This window comes from Ixodes scapularis, unplaced genomic scaffold, assembly GCF_016920785.2.
Source record: "Ixodes scapularis isolate PalLabHiFi unplaced genomic scaffold, ASM1692078v2 PGA_scaffold1__304_contigs__length_218370807, whole genome shotgun sequence".
Classification (NCBI taxonomy): Eukaryota; Metazoa; Arthropoda; class Arachnida; order Ixodida; family Ixodidae; genus Ixodes; species Ixodes scapularis.
In genome coordinates this window covers 52,672,884-52,691,153 of record NW_024609846.1, presented here as the reverse complement: position 1 = coordinate 52,691,153, position 18,270 = coordinate 52,672,884, and the positions used below count along the sequence as shown (strand labels likewise).

Sequence of the window (18,270 nt, the reverse complement as noted above, 5' to 3'; positions counted from 1 at the left end):
CAGGAGTCCAGGTTAGTGCCCCAGGTGGTAGTACAATCACGCTGCTGTTGCTCAAGCTGTCGAGTGCCTGGCGAGTCGCGGGAAAGGATTTCAGTTCCGTGTATTTACTCGGAGTTATACCGATGTTGCGGGAATGAGGTAATGGGAGGGAATGGGAGAATATCGCGTAACTTGTCTGCTCGGCACATTCTTCTCTTCGTTGTTTTGCAGGGGAGGGGATGGCTCGCTGATGTCGATGCTGATGACGCTGCCATCTATCTCGACGGGTAAGTCGTGCGCCATTCGCGCCATACTGTAAACCTCGGTCAAACTTATTTTTCGTCCCGCTTTACTCTACGGGGGCTACTATGTGGCGGACAACCGACGAACGTTGCCCGGCGGTACGTTCGCTCTTGCGCGCGGTGTCAACGACCATTCTCCTGGCATCAGGTGTATAGATCCAATGCCACATAAAAAATAAGGCCCGCCCTTGTCTCCCCCCCCCCCCCCCCCCCCCCCCCCCCCCCCCCCCCAAACGTCGTCACAAGTGCATGGGGACACGACATGTGGCTGCAGGTCGCCGGGCGTTCGCCCGGTCCGCTTCTTTAAATTACGGCGAAAATGCAACGCCACGGCTTTGTTATCTATCGGGTGTTGGTAGTACACCAGGCTTGAAACAGAGTTCAGACATAAAGTAGTCAGACACAACGGAGGTGCGAACGTCACGGGACTGAGAGGCGCTGGCACCGACGAGCATTTTGTATACAAGGCGTAAAGGCATTGTGACGTGTCGGCATGCAAGAGACGGACCTGTTGGTGCAGGAGCCTTGACACGCACGCTGCGCGGCTTGAGCTCCGTGACCGGCGCAGCCCTCTGGACGGGGGTGGTGCTCCGCGTGTGCCTGGCGGTCGCCTTCGTACGGGGACTTCTGGCGGGCTCCAGGGTGAGTGCCCTGTGCCTATTATCATTTTACCGTTGAAATTATACTTTGCATAGAGAGTTTCTTTATGTTACTATAATGTTTTTCTTTTTTTGCTGGGTATTTCACCGAGAAGGAACGCTTATCCGGATTTCTAGAATATTCGAGTTTACTCTTACCCCGAGCGTAAAAAATAACGAGGCCAACATGACCTTGCCATGTCCAGTGATGTGATTGAGCGCAGAGAAGGCTACGAGCCATCGAAGCCAGTCGAACCTTCGAGGGTCTCATGGGTTGACACAAATGTTGCGGTATATGAATGTATATCACAAATCACGGCAACATAAGTAGAGGGTTTTAAAATGGGAGGCCCCTACGCCTAGGGCTTTCCCACAGAGCTTGGGGCGTCGAACTCCGCATGCGCAGACGTTCTGCGCATGCTCCGTGGGATGCCCCAAGCTTGTCGGGGAAATTATACTTTGCATAGAGAGTTTCTTTATGTTACTATAATGTTTTTCTTTTTTTGCTGGGTATTTCACCGAGAAGGAACGCTTATCCGGATTTCTAGAATATTCGAGTTTACTCTTACCCCGAGCGTAAAAAATAACGAGGCCAACATGACCTTGCCATGTCCAGTGATGTGATTGCTTCGCCAATTGCGCCAAACTGCGCCAAGGGGCTAACCCTGCTACATTCTGCTACATTTCGCCAAAATATGGCTAATCTGCGCCAAGCCTGCGCCAAAGGACCAATTTTGGTCGCCTTTCAAAAACGAAACTAAATTGAGAACCGTAATGGAGCATGCGTGAGCTAGGTGGCACAAGACCAGGGTGTAAGATAGACACGTGGGGAAACGGGCCATAGAAGCCTACGGCAGCGCCGTGACCGGATTGTGTACTCGTCTGCTGGCGGGTACCCCCGATTTGCGACAGATGGCGCTGCGGCGAGAGGAAAAAAATTGAAATGGGATTTGCATGGAACTGTATGGGAGAGTACGCAAAATAAACCGAGAGCATGACAGTCCTCCGTTGAAAATACACGAGAAATCACCTCCGTCAGTTTAGCCGGTCGCCACCGGTCGCCCACCCGGAGTGAGAGTTCGCGGTGCTCCACATAGATGGCGCCACAGAAGAAGAGAAAACCGAGGGGGACACAATCCGGTCGCTCATTTGGCTCTCGTTTCCCCACCTGTCTATCTTGCACCCTGCACAAGACGCCGCCCGACACAAAGTACCCTGCATCAATCGTGTATTGGGTCTTGCATGATTTTTCCCGCCGTCTCGCGTTTCGTGCTCTCGTCGTTTCGGGAATCTCGTCTCGCGTCTTTTTTTCTTTTTTCTTTTTAAATTTTTTTTAGCGATAGACGCTGGCGTGTGCGGATGCTTCGACGTTAGTGTGCCGGTTGCAAGACATGCCGTCATGGTGTGAAACAAAACCACGTTTTTGCGCGGCGAGAGTTACTTTGTGAGCTGAAGCGCTCGCGCGACCACAGTCGCCGTGGTCGCGCGACGTCGTGTGTTGCCGTCCCCAAGTCGCTGCAGATATGGCACTTTCTAAGCTGAAACGCATCGACATTCCTGCTCTTGTTTTAATCATACGCTGCTATAAAAATCGCTTTTTAACCCAATGAATGACGAAGTTTTGATTACTTAGGTTTCTCTCGGTGGGCTTTCTTTCGAGAGGGACCTCGGTACGTGAAAAATCTGCCGCGAAAGAAAGTTGATGACGAGAAGTGAGCTAAAGCAAAGAATGCAATGTCTGCACGCTGGACCCGCACACCGCGCTTGGTTGTCTCGAGTTCAGTCGTTGCACAAAGCGCTCCAGGAACTTTTTGACCCTGACTCGCAAAGTCTTGCATCGATACGCTCAGGTTCTTTTTTTTTTTTTTTTTTTTCTGTGTGTTTAGCCTGTACCTCGCCTGCCGGCCTGGCAAGCACGCGCCGCTGGACTGTTTTTTGTCGTATGCTGGACAGTTACATTTTGCATACAATTTTGGGAACCAGTTGGCGACGGAGCGGAGTGGCATGGTTTCGGTTTCGATCGAACAGCCGTCTCCGTTCGCGCGACGAAGCACGTGCAGCTGCAAGCCTGCCGAAGTTGCCCTCACGTGCATGTGAACATGACTGCACGAGAGGCACCAGCCGGGACGCTTGCAATCCATTGTTTTACGTTTGCTTACTTTTTATAAAAATCTGCCACGTCGGGAACCTGTAAAACGATAGCAAGTGTTTTTTTTTTTTTTTTTTTCGGAATTGCTCGGGCAACGCCTACAGCACTGTATACTTGTGGGATGTCTCGGCAGCAAAAACACAAGCAGCGAGTTCCGCCGCAACATGTCGCATCACAACACAATACAAAGTGCCCTTCGTTTAACCAGCACTTAAAACAAATATTTATTTTTCTAAGATATATGCTCCAAAAGTAACTTTTTCTGCTCCGAAACACTGTTTTGGCAGCTCCAAAGGCCACATTTGCTACTCCAAAACACTGTTTTGGCTGTTCCAAAGGGTGCTCAAAATGGCTTAGGCCAATCACATCACTGCATGTCAGTCTCGTTCTAGCTCACTCACGAACATTCTGGGTGGAATATTCGAGAGACCGAGTGTAGTGGATAAGAAGCCGACCGTGGTTTTGCCGACTCACTCCCCCGACGACGGGGCATTCACTTTCCCAATCAGCCAGCTGTCATGCCGACGCCGCGACGCTCGCTGCTGCTGTTTCGACGCTCATTCATTATTTTGCTTCTGGCGCAAGTCCGCCGATTAAACCTTTCTTTTCAGTTTACGTTCGTCGAGCCTCTTCCATCCGTGACAATATCTTAATATCTACGTTTTATTTACGATGCTTTTTTTGCTTCTGTGTCTTGGGAGTTTGGGACCGGTCGACCGGTTTTCAACGGCATTTTTTCCCTTTGTCTTCTCCAATACTGTTATATTTGCGTGATAAATAAAGCATATTATTATTATTAGTATTATTATTATTAAATTCTTTTGGGGGTACTCAATGACCGCAACGTGCTCCTTCAGTTAAGTTGCAGCCTCTTTGACCTTTCCGAGGCAAAGTGCCAGACTATTGCAGAATTATAAGCTAATTAATTTGAAAATTATACACGCATATATGGTTTAATAATTATGTATTTTTAGACAGCGTGACGTTAGTCAGCGCCTATAGGAGCCTGATGTCTCCGCTGTAGACGGGAAATTTAGCCAAGGCAGCATACTATTGCCCGCCTGGGGTGTTTAACGTGCACATCGCAGTAGTTATACACGCAAAAATGTTCCAAAAGCCGGTAGAATTCATGGTTAAAAATATGTACTACGATTTAACACAACGAAGATTTTACAAAAAGATGGACGTTTCTCCATCTATAGTTACACACGACCGCACACCGGTGTGATGCTTATCCAGATCGAAATGGGAAGGTATGGTGTTTGAACCTAAGGTTCTGTAGCACGAGCTTTCGCTCTCCGTGCTTGGAGCTGCTGCGCGTTAACGGCCATCGATCCTGCCGTGTTTTACGTACACGCAAAACTAAATTTCAGCTAAGCGCGTGAAAAAAAAAAAGTGCTTTCTTTTAAATCCTACAATTAAGCAACGTATATGAGGGTAGTTTCTAGAGAAAAAAAAACAAAAAAAAAAACAAACATCTAAGGCCTGTTTACACACCTGCGTTTGACTACGACCGACTGAGACAAGACCGGTTTTGAAGTCTCTTGTGACTACTTAGGACCTGCTGCATCGCTATGCAGCCGGTCCTAAGTAGTCCCAAGAGGCTTAAAACCGGTGTTGTCTCAGTCGGTCGTAGTTAAACGCAGGTGTTTGAACGGGCCTTTGAAAAACCCACGAGAGGCGTCCCAAAAGTTCTCGGCTGACACAAAAGGAGTGCGAGCACAGACACGAAACTTTATTACAGCACTCGGGCACTTAAAGGGAAGCTGAAACGGTTTTGTATGTGAGCACAGGGGTACTCCAGTGTTTTTTTCATTGTCTCCGATTTGCTTGAAATTTTGCTAAACTAACCAACAAACATCGTGAAAATAGTATCCCAAATATTAGGTCAAAATATTGTTTTTTTGCAAAGTTATTGAATTTACAGTTTTGGTCCTCACCGTGTTTTTCAAGCTCGAACTCTCTACTGGCAACAATGAAAAAGTGACGTCAGTGGAAGGCAGGGGTTCACTCTTTGGGCTGTAGATTTTGTTTTAAACTGATTCGAAGCAGTTTCATGGTGTCAAATGAATGCTTGCGAAGCTCGATGCAGTACCCGCGCTCCAGCACGGAACAAATGATTGGCATATTCTATTTTTTGGCTGCTTGCTCGACTGGCAAGCCTGCCTGCCACTGACGTCACGGCACTGAAAAGTGCGCGTATATTTGAATGTTGGTTTTTGCATCATTTTCATTTGCCGATTTCACAATACCTATTATGAATTTCGCGATTCTAAATGGCATACCGGAGAGAGTAAAGGCCGGGGAGTCAGAAAATATAGTTAGTTGAGGTAGCTCAAAAAATCGGTGGAGTACCCCTTTAAATCGTCTTCATTTAACTTCCAGGATCTTGAATATCGGGAAAAAGTTAATTTGGTGCATAAAGGTTGTGGAAAGTCATTTTCAAAATACTGCTGAACGCCCCTTCCCGAAGCGTGACGTCACGAAATGAGTTTTTGGGATCTCCGCTATCGCGCATCTTTAGCGCCAATCAAGGCTATGCACGCGCACTCTTGCTATTAAAAAAAAAAAAAAAAAGGCAGAAAAGAACGTCACGACTGGTGCCAGTGCGGGCGAATATACCTGGCAAGCTTGCGATTGCACGCGCGGCCCTCGAGCGACAGGCGCCTGGCGGCCGAAAGATACTCTTATGACGTCACGACTGGTCAGAGGCTTTTCTTGTTTTCTCGGGTTTAGTTACATCTTCGGGAAAACGAACGTGATATTCAGATTCACGGGATAAAACTACGACAGAGTCAACCCCTATCTCGTTTCTATTTCTATACCTGTCTCTTGGATTAAATGTTTCAGCTTTTTTTTTTTTTTTTTTTTTTAAGAGCTTTAACGTAAAAAAAATTGTATATGCGCACAATGCGGTTTTCTTGTGGCGGCCGCCAACAGGTAGCGATCTGCGCGGTCGATCTAGAACGGAGAAAGTGAAGACACGTTCGGTGACTGCATATTTGTCTCGAAAGGGCCTAACTACGGCAGGCATCCACGAAGACACGGTGGCGACGTAGGCACAGAATACCCCATCCTTTACCACGGTGAAGAAGTGGGCAGCGAAATCCAATCGAGAATGGGAGAGCCTCGAAGACGACCCCTGCCTTGACGGACGTGCGGAAGTGACCGCGCAAGAAAACATCGACCGTGTGCGCGGAGGTAATGGCATATCGCCTAGTAAGAATCCGGTCCGTCTGAGCAGGTCACAAGCATCTCCAAAACCACAATTCAGTGCATCTTCGCCCTACATCTTGATATGCAGAAGATCTTCGCCAGATAATTGCCAAAACTGCTGTCGTGTAAAAAAAAAAAAAAAGATGCATTAGCTACACAAAAAATTGGGGACAATCTCGAGCTACTCAGGTCAGATCCCGCAGGCTTCCGTGTCCGATTTGTGACTGTGGACAAAACCTGGGTCCACCTCTCTCAACTCGACAGCCAAGCCGAGTCTAAACAGTGGAAACACTCGTCCTCTTCACCGCCGAAGAAGGCTTGGTATGTTCGATCAGCAGGCAAGGGGACGGCCGCTGTTTTCTGGGAAGGCGTGCTCCTCAGTGATTGCGTTCAGGAAGGGGCACGGTATCACCGGGAACTACTACGCAACCCTGATTCATGGCCTACGGGACGCCATCAAGGCCAAACGTCGCGGTATGCTCCGGAAAGGGGTGCTGTACCATCCCCTTTCCCACCGCGTTGCTGTGGCGATGACTGCCATCCACTCCTGCGGCTTTTCGTCAGCCATCCACCGTACTCGCCAGACCCCGCCTCATGAGACTTCTATCTACTCCCGTAGCTCAAAAAGAAACTTTTTGATCACTTTTTCGGTGACGATGACGTCATTGATCCTGTGACCGGCTTTTTGGCGAATCAAACTTCAGTTGTTTTTTTGTTTTTTGTTCTTTTTTTCTCCAAGGGGATTTAGGCACCAGAGCATCGTTGGGCGAAGTGTGTGGACCTGAAAGGGGAAGTAACATCAATTCGTTCACATCTGTGGACTCCTTTTTCGTGAGGCCGATGACTTTTGCGACGCCCCATCGCACTAAAACTTGTACGAGGGAAGGAAATTTATCAAGCATCTCGCTCTGCTACCGAAAGGTTTCAAACTGGGTTCAAGCACAAAATTCATAACGTGATCTGTTCCGTAGGAATTTCATATGTGCTAAGGAGTACCTTGAGGTTATTGCGACGAAACAGTGGCATTGGTGGAAAGGCGGGGATGTTCATGTTTCCCCCACGTCGGGATTTCGTCGAAGTAAACGCCTCTTCACTACGAAAGGCTCTATCCAAAAATTATTTAAAGAAGTGGGTGAATGATAGCGTTTTTATTTTTCTCGTTCTTGTTCTATGAAGTCACATCGGCTGAAACTTCAACGCCGACCGCATAATGTTTTCTCTTTTTTTTTTTTTTATTTGCTGGATTTTGAGCTTAGCGGTCCACTAAATCGATGGTACGACAAAGCTGACTCACCTCGTAGTTTTTCGTTCGTGTGACGGGGTTGGGGAGCGCGCTCAATGTTTAGCGACCAGCTACGGGCGACAGGCGAGACAATACATGGGGCGACGAGAGCCTCCGAAGTCGGCGTGCCCTTTCAAAGACAGCCAACACCGAGCGTGACCTATCTGCAATCGCCGCAGTTTCGGAGCGAGGCTTTCGCTGCAGATTGCGGCTTTGCTAGTTTCCGTTCGGCACTAACGAGACTGTCGGAGCCGCTTCGATTTTTTCGAGAGGTGCTTCCCAAGGTTGTCCTAGGACCTGCCGTGTTTTTCTTTTCTGTTTTGTTTTGGTTTTGATTTTTGTAGTTTCACGAGGGTGGCTGGCTTTCTCTTGACCGACCTCTTCCAACAGTCGTTACTTTTTTTTTTCTTCTCGTTTTGTGTCAACTTGAAGTCTTGTCCAGGACTCACAGTAGCCACCTTGTGTATTTAATATTTTCCTTTCCGTGTTGGGTCTTGCTTCAATTTATTTATTGCCTTAATTTTTTCCATGTTTTTTCATATAAAGTTTACAAACTGTTGCAAACTTTCGTCGGTATTTTATTTTATAATTCGAATGTTCTTTCGTTATTCGGAAACAATTTGTTTTATATTAGATCTTTTCGAAAGTTAGTGCCAAATATATATATATATATATATATATATACATATATATATTTTTTTCTTCTACGGATCCTCGGCCAACTAACTATTTTGGCTCTTTAGTAGTATCACGAAGTCGCGATGGTACTGACGAGCACTACAGGTTGGTACGGATACCTTAAACCGTAACCGCGAAAAATAGACACAGCACCTATCGGTGAAAACAGTAACCTGCAAAAGGGGGTCGGCTGAAGTTTGACCTTAGTCCCCGGTCACCGAGGAAGAAGAACACCTCCCGATTGATTAAAGTACCTGAAACGCGCACAACACGTATACTGTGGATACATAGGGACTCTGGTAACACGCTTGTATTATACATGATGAGACTGGTGTCCGAGCGTGTTAGCGCACCGCAGCTCGAAACACGTGGAGCTAAAGCTCGCCCTATAGGACAGCAGGGATCCTAGGTTCAATCCCCACCGTCGGCCGGTTCGATCTGGACGAGCGTCCTACCGGCGTGCGGTCCTGTATCATTCAGTACTGTTTGGTGCACGTTAAAGACCCCAGGCTAGCAGTGGTACTGCACTGGCTAAATTGTTTTATTTACAGCGAACACACCGGACGTCTATCGGAGCTGACCAACTTTCCGCTGTGCAAACAAACACGCGACACAATTATTTTCATAGCACGTGGGTTTGGGTCTCTTGACCGAGCCGTGCCGTCTCGCTCGCAGGGTGACGACGATGACGACCAGTACGACAGGCCGAAGCTGCTGTCGTCCCTGGTTCCCGTGCGCGTCGTGGCCACGGCCCTGGCGCTGGTGGCCTACTCGCAAGCGCTGTGGCGTCAACTGGACGGCTGCGACCACATGGTCGTGCGCTCGAGCAGGTCGACGCAGGCGGTGCTGCTGGTCGTCGCCTACAAGGCGCAGCTGCTCTTCTTCGGGCAGTCTTCGTAGTGGTCACCGTCGCCCTTGGGACCGCGCGATGGGAGCATGGTTGTCGATTGCGTGGCTTTGACGTCGCGGCCGCTGCAGTGGCGCTGCGGTCGGCTCGGCGCATGTGCAGTTGCTTCGTTTCAGTTAAATCTGGTTTGCGCGCACTCCCGGTGGCCACACCTGGTGTGGGCGAACGTAGGAGACGCCCAATTGGATATTGCGAAGCATATCGCTCGTGTCAGACATGAAGTGTCGACAACGGTATTGGCGGCGAACCGTGAGCATTCTGTGAACGCTTACTACGTTCCATCGCACAAGATGTGGGGCAGCAGTGTCAAAGGCAAAAACCCGTCTGCGTAGCTTCGAAAAAAAAAAAAAAAAGAAAAAAAAAAGAAAAGTGTGCATTTCATAGCAACGCGCTCGCGTCGGTTCCTCTACAATGGCGTTCAGGACGTTTTAGATGTATACTCCAGTAACACGGATAACCGGTACGGAATCGGAACGAGTGCTCTGCGAACAAGGAACGAATCGGATCGCGATTCGAAAGCTTAGTTTTGCAACGGATATGCATTTTTCCCTCCAATTACTCTTCAGGGAAGATCGAAAAGAGTGTTTAATCCCCCCCCCCCCCCCCCTTTCCAAAAAAGAAAAAAAAAAAAAGGATATTGTTTTAGGTTGTATCTTCCCAGTCGTGTGCCCTAGAGGGGCCTCACAGACATGGCGAGCGCGTGTAGTACCACCGGCGATGCGAAGTAATGATCCCGGAGTATGAGCATTGCTACGAAGGTAAAGTGGACGGTGGAAGCTCAAGAAACTAAAAAGAATACTCAGAGCAAAAACTCTCTTTCCCTTTTTTGCTTTTTTTCTTTTTCTCTCTCCGATGAACGCACAGGCACCATCGTGTAGCTTTAAGAAGAGCGTTTGCAGCACATATCGTGTGAGAATATATTCATCGCATTCGTCAAAAATTAATTCAATAAATACTAACGTCTCTTCAGTGTTTTTTTTTTTTTTTTTCTTAGCTCTTTAGTCGGGTATGGCTGGTATTCACTAGACGCCACATCTGAGGGCGCTGTTTAGAACGCATGTTCAAAACGAGTTCATATTAATAGGTTGCTAAGAGCGGCAATCTTTATGATGTGAAAGCTCGCCATCGGCACGCTCCCAGCAGCAGCGCACACAGCTATAGCCGCCAGCGAATAGGGAGTATTCACTGGCGGCCATATCCGTGTGCGCTGCTGCTGAGCGCATGGTGACGGCGAGCTTCCGCAGTCTTTTTGGAGCGCGCATATAGCACCATCAAGGTTGCCGGTCTTAGCAGGCCATTGATGTGAGCTCGTTCTGAGCATGCGCTCTAAACATCGCCCTCAAATATGGCGTCCAGTGAATACCTCCTATACCGCCTATTATTACAAGGTACTAGAACACGGTGTAGTGTTTGGACCGGTGCGGCTCGGAAACAGGAGCTAGGTTGCGCGTGTAGACCGCAGTCACGGCGCTGCAGTCGTCACGACAGTAGAAAGGCGATGCAACACGCAGGAGCCGCACGCGCGCCATTACCACCCTGCCGACGCTACAGCGATGCGCCCTGGTCGACACCTATCGCAATAAACTCAGTTTTCTGGGGCTTTCTTTTGTACACCACTTTGAGCGCCAACTTTCTTTCTGTGCCCATTACGGGCCTCTATTCCTTCCCGTGCGTTGTTGATGGCGTCACAATAACGGCATTTTCCGAGTAAAAATGTTCGCACAAACTCGTCTTGGTCATTCTCCTGACGGTCAAGATATAGTGCGAGTTAATTCGTAGAAATCTACTCAATTGTTATTTTTAAACATAAAGTCAAAAGCAAGGAGGTAGACGAAAGGTGGCATCCGCAAAAGAAAAATGATAGAAAGACACGTCGAAAAAAAAAAAAGAAAAAAAAAACAATGCCGAAGCTGGTAAAAATAGCTTGAGAAATTTTCTAAAGCGATTCCTAGCTATTCCTGAAGCTATAAATGATTTTTAGCTTTAGCCCTAATGAAGCTAAGTCTCTTGGCGAATTATTGACCGCCCTCGAGAAACTTCCAGGAGGTTTTTTATTCAACAGAAATGCATTCCGATGTGAGCTGTTAATTTTCCCGTGTTTGGTGATATTCAGGGTACTTTTTTTTTTTAGCTATTGAAGGACATGTGAACGCGTGAAATAAAGGAATGGTCTCTTCAGGATAACATTGTAGACCGCGGCGGACATCACAGCAGGTGTCTCTAGTGATAATTAATGACATAATTAACTTAAATTCACCGATTTATTTTAAATATATAGTTTTATCTGCCATTTCCGAAATAGAGATATTCTGCCCATCGTTAACGCTGGATAAATTAGTTTTTCTTAAACATTATATTGGACGATAGATTTTTTGAACTTTACGTTAATTTCGGCTTTGCCCAAGATTGCTGATTCGTGTGTGTTCTGTAATGGCCGACTATTTTATTTCTCGCAAGATATTGCGCTCCAATCCTATTCTGCTTTTCGTCCTTCGACCATAAGGCGAAGGTACTGCTCAAACTAGTTTGATGTTCGTTGTAATTCTGCTCGTTTCTTTTTTTTTTTTTTTTTTGCGTGTGTGTGTATGTGTGTGCGCGTAGTGGTCTGCTGCTGCTCTCAATGTACGGGACCAAGGACTTGTCAAGCAGCCTCTGATCAGTGTTTACCTCATTTTTGTTTTCTTGTTTTCTGGAAATAAATATTATTTTGTAACATATTTCGTGAGGACTAACACTTGTCCCGGCAGCGCGTTAACCCCCTCCCCCTTTCCCTCCCTTTTTCCTAAAATAAATAAATAAATAAATAAATGAATAAGGACGGAAAAGAGTTTAAAGAGCCTCAAGGCACCTTTTCAAGAAGGGGCTCCAGATTGTGTTGTGTATGTAGCTTGTGCGTTGGTTTGAGCACGCGGCCAAAAAGGCCCTTTGCCGGAACGGGCACGTGACTTGTACCGCGTAGCTGCCTCGTTGGAATGTGCCAAAATGATCGGTTACGCGAACGTCCTGTACCTGCTAGTTGGCAAGGCCGTAGTGCTCAAGTGTCGGCGTCACCCGAAGAAGGCCAACGCGGGATGCAGGTTGGGTATGAGTGCTAAACGTTAGCATTTGACCGGGACTCGTGTTGCCTTGGCTCTGCATCATCTACAAAGGGCACTCAAACGCTCTTCAGGCATAAACAAAAATAAAAGAAACACAATTGTATAAATAAGCGAACGAACGCAGTGCAGTGAAACTTGGCATAAAGGTGTCTTTACGTGGTGCATTTATCGTACACAAATCTCGTTATTAAAAAAAACAATATATATATATATATATATATATCTGCCGGAATATACTTTAGGCTGTTCATCTCTCAGAAGCTTTCAAACTTTTGTATTATGTGGTACCAACCCGATATTTCTGTTTTCTTCCCGCGCGTAGGAAAATAAGCATTTTTTGGTTTTGTTTTCTTGATATTTTTTTTTTCTCAGAAACTTACACGCACGATATTTGAAAACGATAAATGCACCACCTAAACACCTCTGTGAAAATGTGTTTCGGTAGTGACACCTCAGCGCCTTTAGACACCTACGTGAAAAGTTCAATTGCAGTCAGTTATTTGGCTCGTTTATGTGCATCTTGTTCCGCCCGAACAGCGCTCCAGACCACGCCGAAATGCGTGACACCCCATAGTGCGAGAGAAAGGGGAGGGGCAGTAGCTCACCTGCCTCCGCAGATTTGTTATTACCACAGCAGGACAGGTTATTGCCATGTTAGATTCTACTCTGCCCTCCCCAGCATTGGACGTTGTGGAGGCTCGTCGATGCCCATTTCAATAGCTTGTCATCTCGGTGAGACAAGAGAAGGTCAGCAATAGCGGCTGAAATCTGGCTCGTTTGTAAAGCGCCTATGCATTCCTTCGCTCGCCTCCGTCGTCGGCCACGACCGGTTGTGTACAGGCCTTTCCCGGCATTCCTTTCGGCGTTGCGGGCGGCGCTGCTCGCTTTGCAAAAGGTATATTAATGGCGATTTCCGCTGCTCATTCTGGCGCGCTCCTCGATCACCTTTAATGGTACGCGCGTCTGCCACTGGGCGATCGGGATCAACATGGACGACTTTCGCCGACCGTTGTGGAGCAGCGTCACGTCCAGATCTGCCCCGGATTGCGAGAAAACTCGTTCCGGTGAGATCGGCGAAGTCGGCCGGAAGCCGGTCTGCAACGCGCACGTGACTGCCTGTATCGCTGAGCATGATGGAACCCGATGCTTGAACAACGTAGGACGCGCACTAAAGTACACGACCGGCAGCGAAAATATATATACCTCGCCATGTTTATTGTTTTATAACACTTCATGGGTGAAGTCTAGCGTCGCGCTTTTGCCAAGTGCTTCTATGCAACGCAGTTTGAGTTTTACTATGGGATGGCATTCATCAGTTACACTAAATGCAAAAAGTCACATGCGATGTAGTTTCCTGTCGCTCTTTATTTATTTATTTACATACCCTCAAGGCCCTGGGGGCGTTACAGAAAGAAGTGAGTGAAAAAAAAAAGTAATAGAAGACATGATAGGTCACGGGTCACTTTCGCAAAAATAATTAGTAACAGCACTTTTAAACACATCTAACGAGGGTAATAATAATGACGCCGGAAGGTGGTTCCACTCTGATGATGTCCTAGGAATGAAAAATCGTGATAGGCTGAGGTTCGAGAATGAGGAACGCCGACTTTGTATTCATGATCAATGCGTGGAGAAACGTAAGGTGGGTCGAGGAAGAGCTTTTCTTTTAAGAATGGGGTTAGAATTGTATATTTTATAGAAAAGACATAGACGAGAACACTTACGGCGCAAAGAAAGCAGTGGCAAGGAGAGAAGAGATTTCATGGATGATACACTTGCTGTACGGTGATAATTATTAAGTATGAAACGAGCGCCGCGGTTCTGAACTGACTCGAGATGAGAAGTGAGCGTCGTCTGACCAGGATCCCAGATTGAAGCTGCAAACTCTAATTTTGAGCGAACCAAAGATTTGAATAATATTAGTTTGAGAGAAACTGGCGCTAGAGAAAAGTTACGTTTTAGGTAGCCTGACATAGAATTGGCATTAGCAATGATGTGATTAATATGAATATGCCAGGAGAGGTTAGAAGTAATATGCTCACCGAGGTATTTATTTGATCAGATTGCTCTTCACTCGCTGACAGAGAGTGTGTAGTTGCCAGCCTTTACTAAGAAGCTCCCGTTCAGACTACGTCTGGAATGCGACCTTTAGGTCCCGGGCTCCGAACTCATTGATAATTCGTAAGGTCAGCTTAAGTTTTGCAGCTTATTGTCCAAGTGGGTATTTGGCGCTTTCTGGTTGCAGTGAGGCAACTGGTTGCAATTATTCGTCTGCAGCGAAGGTGCCTGGTCGCATCCTTGTTGCGGGAGAATAGGAAAGACGACCAAGCCCCTGGACTTTTGCTTTCCTAGGCTTAACCTGCGCTCTAGTCCATGCCTTCTGGGGGCTTGGGATCCTGTGGGGAGTTAGGTTAGTAAAGCGTATACTATTTTCTCCTGGAGGCAATGAAATTAACGGGGTTTTTTTTTCTCATGTAATCGATATATTTTTTTGTATTACGTTTAAAACATATCTGCCAATTTTTTTGTTCTCGTTTTTTTTTTTTTTAATTATTGCGCATTTCTAGATTTTGTGAAGAAAGAGAAACGAAATTTGCCGTCCGATTTTATTTTTTGCGCTAATTTTTGTCGTGTATCGGTGCCCGTAATTTATCATGGGCCAATTTTAGGTCTAATATTTTGTAGGCACTCGTATGCACGAACAGTGTGTGCTTGGTGCAGATCGCACGAAGCAGCGTAAATAAGCACGTACCGTCTGCACGATGACGTTTTGACCGCAATTTGCATTGTTCTAAGACTTATTGGCACGATAGAACTGTTTTGTAGCGAAGATACTACCGACACTACTTTAGATTCAAACATCCTGTTACACATTGACAGGGCGCTTTACTTCGACCTTGGACCAGTGTGTTTTCTCCACAAACGAAGATTTCAAACCAAACGCGGTTTTCTTCTCGACGTAAGACACGTGTATTACTGGTGGTGCTGGTTACAGTCATATCAGTTCTTTCTTTACCCCTCCTCCCCCTTCCTCAGAACGATGTAGCAAGCCAGCATCGTGAGGCTTGGTTAACCTGTCTTTTCAGAAACCAATTTCTCTCTCTCTCTCTCTCTCTCTCTCTCTTGGTGCAGTTAATATTTGGGGATTTGGTATTCAGCATAAAGGAGTGATCAATCGGGTATATATCGATACAAGGTAATCCCGCCCATAATCCATATTCACCATAAAAATATTTAGGAACCTTTGTCTTATCCTCCAATAGACCGATTTCACTAATGAGTCCACGGATGCGTAACGCCGCCATAACTTTAGTTTGTAGGAGGCAGGCGGCAGTGCACGAGACGGCTCGTGCCATCTCGTGCTCTGCGCGTGCAAAGCTCCAGCGAGGTTGTCTCACGTGCAGAAAGTCTAAAGTTCCCTCGAATCATTGCGGCAGCTGCTGCGTAACGAAACTGGCTGGTGAGATCGGTCTATTGTAAATCGGCGCGCCCAAATGCGCTCGGGCAGAACAAAGCATAGAAAAAAAAAAAAAAAACGCGCTCAAATACTTGGTAGCATTGATGGATCAAGAAAATAACTAAAACATTGTGTAGCCGTACCTTCCGATGAGAGCCTTCTGGTGCTTGTTTGAGCAAGTCGCCCTGGGTCGTCGCACGCCTCAATGAACGATGTTATGGACATATCTGCTGAGCACTTTGGTCGATCAATGTCGTAGATCCGTTCGATTTCGGCACATGGCAGAGACGGGACGAATCGATGATGCCCGTCCAAAAGAACGGCTTTGAGAAGTCTACTTTGGGCAGTCTTCGAGCCCGCGTTTTTCGACGGTTTCTGGATCCCCATGGCGTAAGAGTTCGCCAGTAATTGTACGTTGCGCCGATTTTACGAGCCGGCAGTCTGCTGACGAAGACTTCATGATGCGTGTTTTTTTTTGTTTTTTTTATTCCTCCGGAACATTACCTTCGATTTTTCTTCCCCCAGAACATCACGTTTCATTGCAGCGCAAACTGCAATATTTTGTTTTGTTAGCTTTTTGACTAAACCCGGTGATAGCTCAGTGCACACACCGTTGTGCCCGCTACCAATCCTTTATAATTTTTAAAAGAGCGTGTTCAATACTGTTTTTTTTTGTCTTTTTTTATGAGGATGGACTGAACGTTTATTACGAAGAACATTTTTCGATCAAAATCTCAGTACATTTCTGCGAGTGTTTGGTTCTGCGGTGCGCTCAGTAATCTTCGTTTATCACGTACAGTCGATCATACACTAACCAATTCCTCATTGAGTTTTTACACAGTAGTAGTTACCTCCGAAGTGTAAGCACTCCAAACGTATCGGAACAGGTGCTCCTCCGTATTCCATGGCGCACTATAGATATCTGGAAAGTGAACAGCTGGTGTGGTTTGTTTTAGCTATCGCTATAGGCGTACGTCACCTCGAACTTTATATCAGCGTCAACGAAGGCCTGTGGACGCTGCTTACGTTCATACAGTAGGTGTTAGGGTCTTCAAGAAAGTTTTTTTTTGTCAGCGATTGTGTCACCGACAGTTCCAGTAATGGCGGCCTGTCGAGCCAATAGCGCCTTTACTATTCACACAGGGGCGTTTGCTTACGTTTTCTTACCACACTTCATGAGTAGCCAAGCCATTCGGGGTGCACGAATAGTGGTTGAAATTGAATAGCCTGGCGTCATCCCTAACGTCTGCACTATGGAAAAAACCGGCCGTCTTGGCTTGCCTTGCACTGTCAAGGCTATGAATGACGCAGCGCTATTCGCCTCGAACCACTATTCGCACAACCCTATACAAGCCATCCGTGCCTCGTATGTCGCGTGGCAGTCTATATTCCTTATATAGACTCCTTTCGAAACACTGCCCTCTGTTGGCAGCAGTGGAACCCCTGCACAACGGCGGACTAAAATTGCAACGTCACGGCATACTTTATGCGTTGGGTTAGAGTATAAGCAAAAAAACACACCCACAAAAATAGGGTGATTAGCGCAGTGAAGTTGCACTTTCGACACTGTTTGATTGGCTCGTCGGCTTCTAGCGTTTGCCACGCTCCAACGTTCGCTATCTTATGGAATGACTTGCACGTTCCACGATGTCAGCTGTTCCACCATTGTGCTGGGGTTCCGACCGTTTAATAATTGGCACGCGAATTTCGAAAGGGGTCTATTGGTTACCACGCTTCATGCCGAAGCACGAATGTCCCGGTGATTATCGACGTAAGCAGACGTTAGCTTTCATAACATAATGTAACAAAACGGGGCTGTGTGAAACAGTCTTTACGATAAACCGCAGCGGATGCAGCGACCCATCTTTGCCAATCCAGCGCTGCGAACATATATCACGTGACTACGCACCCCGTGCGTCACCAAGCCCCTCCTGTAGGCCACGTGACACTAACGCCGCATTGAACTGGCTTCGATGGCTTGTAGCGTCCTGTGCGATAGAGAACCGTAGTGCTGAATTTTTTTACGTCGCCTACTGAGGGCCAGCGCGGGCACGGGTCACGCGTTGGACGGGAGTGCCGCGTCAGCGCTCGACTGGAACTTCTAGTTTTACTAATGGAACGCCAGTCCCAGCCGAGCGCTGACTTTAGCATTCCTGTGCAAACTTGTTTTGGGTAATACAAATTTGAGCGTCTCAAACTGTCACACTGTAGCAGTGTGCCTGCTCTGCCGCGGAACGCGATCACGAGGAAAATACAGAGAAACAACAATAATAGGCTTTCCGCGTTGTTCAGGGGACGCTGCGGAAAGGGACTTGTTCGGAGTTGTTCGGTAGAACTATCTTGAGCGTCTCACACTGCCGCACACGTAGCAGCGTGCCTGCTTTGCTGCGGAACGGGATCACGACGAAAATACAAAGAAACAACAAAAATACGCACGCCGTCGAAGCACAAGTCAAAGCTAAGAGCGTGAGCCAAGAGACGTCTTTTCACGCATTATAAAGTGAAAAAAAAAGCGTCGGGACGTTATATATCCTAACGTCACCACCCAGAGAGAAGATGCGCGT

At 47.0% G+C, this 18,270-nt stretch overlaps 1 pseudogene; it reads left to right on the top strand.

The window, feature by feature from the left end:
- The window catches only part of LOC115311587, a 60,781-nt pseudogene extending 48,919 nt beyond the window's left edge, over positions 1–11,862 (top strand).
- Positions 11,863–18,270: the final 6,408 nt, after the last annotated feature.